Genomic DNA, 3,035 nt, shown 5'->3' on the forward strand with positions numbered 1-3,035 from the left:
TCCTACCAAAATTCAACCAACCACCATTATGAATTCAACCACAAAAAATCAACCAATTCAAAACTTTTATCAACTCGGTAAAACCCAACCCCAAAAAACAACCCAGATCCATTTCATTCAACCACAGTCTCTCTCTCTCTCTCTCTCTCTCTCTCTCTCTCTCTCTGGCTTACCGTCCACCCAACGCCATGTCCGCGAAATAAATCCCGGGTCTCTCCTCAGCCCGATCCACACCAGGTCTCCTTTCAAAGCTGTCTCTCGTCGCTCTAACTCAGAGGTGAGTCACGGCGGTGAGCGAGTGAGCGAGATCCGGAGAGATAGAGCGAGAGACAGAAGGGTGGGAGGTATTTCGCGCTGAGGCGGTGATGGTGGCGTCGGCTTGTTTACATTTTTCCCGCGCGGAGTCAAATGAGCTTCCATCGTCTACCTGTAAAAAATAAATAGTACCAGTGGTTATAGTAGTAGTAGTAGTAGTAGTAGTAGTAGTAGTTATAGTAGTAGTAGTAGTGGTAGTACTTACTTTGAATTGATAGCAGGTCTTGTTAAATACCCCAATGGTCTTGATATCAGCTGTAGCAGAACATCGCTCTTTCGCGAACTCTGTAGATAAGTAATATTTTTAATGGTACCCTAAGTTCATGACCCCATTTCTCAGTTATGGTGCAAGGTATGGTAATAGTGGACAGGGAATGGTAGATAGGGAATTTATTAAGCTTTACAACCACATCAAGGAAATTAAAATACCTTTGATGATAATGGAGAAAAATGGGAAAAACTGAAGAGGTGTGTGAGGGAAAAATGGTGTGTTCGAAATGGCGTCGTAAGTTCATGACCCCATTTCTCATTTATGGTGCAAGGTATGGTAATGGTGGACAGGGAATGGTAGATAGGGCATTTAATGGGCTTTACAACCATTCTAAGGAAATTAAAATACCTTTGATAATAATAGAGAAAAATGTAAAAAACTGAAGAGGTGTGTGAGGGAAAAATGTTGTGTTCCGAGTTGTGCCCTGAGTTTATGGCCCCATTTCTCAGTTATGGTGCAAGGTATGGTAATAGTGGACAGGGAATGGTAGATAGGGAATTTATTAAGCTTTACAACCACATCAAGGAAATTAAAATACCTTTGATAATAATGGAAAAAAATGGTAAAAACTGAAGAGGTGTGTGAGGGAAAAATGATGTGTTATAAATGGCGCCCTACGTTTATGGCCATATTTCTCAGTTATGGTGCAAGGTATGGTAATGGTGAACAGGGAATGGTAGATAGGGAATTTATTAAACTTTATAACCATACCAAGGAAATTAAAATACCTTTGAGAATAATGGAGAAAAATGGGAAAAATTGAAGAGGTGTGTGAGGGAAAAATTATGTGTTCGAAATAGTGCCCTAAGTTCATGACCCCATTTCTCAGTTATGGTGCAAGGTATGGTAATGGTGGACATAGAATGGTAGATAGAGAATTTATTAAGCTTTACAACCATACCAAGGAAATTAAAATACCTTTGAGAATAATGGAGAAAAATGGGAAAACTAAAGAGGTGTGTGTACCTTTCCCAGATGTGTGTGTGTGTGTGTGTGTGTGTGTGTTGGCCGGTCGAATTTTGGTAGACCAGTAGAGGGATTCTGGTAGTGTGCTCCAGTGGTAGTTAGCGCCTGGTCGATTGTGGAAGTGGTAGAAATCGTGGTCGAATGCAAAGGTGTGTCTGAAAAATCGAGATTACCAAGTTGAAAAAACTTTGAAAAAGTCGAGTTTTTTGGTTGAATTCCCAATGGTGGATGGTTGAGCTTTGGTAGACTGGTAGAGGGATAATGGTAGTAAAGTTGTGTGGTGGTTAGCGCCTGGTCGAATGTGGCAGAGTGGTAGAAATCGTGGTAGAATGCAAAGGTGTGTCTGAAAAATCGAGGTTAACAAATTGAAAAAGTTTTGTTCAGAGTAAGTTTTTTGGTCGAATCCGTAATGGTGGCTGGTCGAAACTTGGTAGACTGGTAGAGGGAGGGTGGTAGGATGTGGCTTGCTTACCTTCCGTGCTGTAGACCTCCACCTCGCAGAGAGATAGCTCACTTTCTCGACCGGCCGTTTGCAATATGACATATCTGCCCTTCAGCGGTAGAGCGCATTCAAATTTGACATTACTCCCTTCCTCTGTAAATAGATAGATAGATAGAAAGATAGATAGATGGAGAGAGAGAGAGAGAGAGAGAGAGAGAGAGAGAGAGAGAGAGAGAACTGGTTTACCTTGGAAGCATCCTGTCTCTCTCTCCTCCTCCTCCTCCTCCTTCTACTACTACTACTACTACTACTACTACTACTACTACTACTACTACTACTACTACTACTACTACTACTACTACTACTACAATTACTTATACTTACCCACTTTTCCAGGCTCCCACGCACATAGCCTGTTCTTCTGAATGTCAAGTGAATTTCCAACCCGAATTTCCAAGTTCATAAGTGCGGGCGAGTCTGTTAAGTAAGAGAGAGAGAGGGGGGGGTTTAGAATTTGAACTACTACTACTACTGGTACTACCACAGCTACTTATGACCACTTAACCACTTAACACCTACCACAGCACGCCCTTGTAGTGACGACAACCACAACAACCGTGTATTCTTGCAGTAGGTCGACCTTCCACCACGGGGATGTCTCAGCCTGGGTAGCGGCACACTGATTTCCTTCGTGCAAATGCGAGTTTATCCCATCGTTGGCCTTGAATGGCTCTGCCCCCCTTGTGGTTGAGGTTGGTAGCTGTGGGGCATGGTTGGGTGGTGGTTAGAGCCTGGTAGATTGGGGTGGTAGAAATCGCGGTTGAAATGTAGGATTTGGGTGGAAATTTGTGGTTACAGAGTTGAAATGTTTTGCAAAATTGGTGGTTTTGGTGGTGATAAAGAATGGTGGATGGTTGAATGTTGTTGGAGTGGTAGAGGGATGTTGGTAGTATGCTTGGGTGGTGGTTAGGCCCTGGTAGATTGGGGTGGCGTGGTAGAAATTGCGGTTGAAATGTAGGATTTGGGTGGAAATTTGGGGTT

General features: G+C 42.9%; 1 long non-coding RNA gene across 3 annotated transcripts in view; it reads right to left on the reverse strand.

Moving 5' to 3' along the window:
• Positions 1-2,740, reverse strand: part of LOC127002524 (uncharacterized) — a 14,571-nt gene extending 11,831 nt beyond the window's left edge. For 2 of the 3 annotated variants that reach the window (XR_007756312.1, XR_007756313.1), the window contains exons 1-5: positions 2,574-2,740; positions 2,379-2,471; positions 2,025-2,147; positions 521-600; positions 174-427 (exon numbers count right to left, since the gene is read on the reverse strand). This is a non-coding gene — a long non-coding RNA (uncharacterized LOC127002524). Of the gene's footprint in view, positions 1-173; positions 428-520; positions 601-1,552; positions 1,708-2,024; positions 2,148-2,378; positions 2,472-2,573 lie in introns of all 3 variants that reach the window. The other variant, XR_007756314.1, reaches the window with a different exon arrangement.
• Positions 2,741-3,035: the final 295 nt, after the last annotated feature.

The sequence above is a fragment of the Eriocheir sinensis genome, chromosome 23 (genome assembly GCF_024679095.1).
Source record: "Eriocheir sinensis breed Jianghai 21 chromosome 23, ASM2467909v1, whole genome shotgun sequence".
NCBI lineage: Eukaryota > Metazoa > Arthropoda > Malacostraca > Decapoda > Varunidae > Eriocheir > Eriocheir sinensis.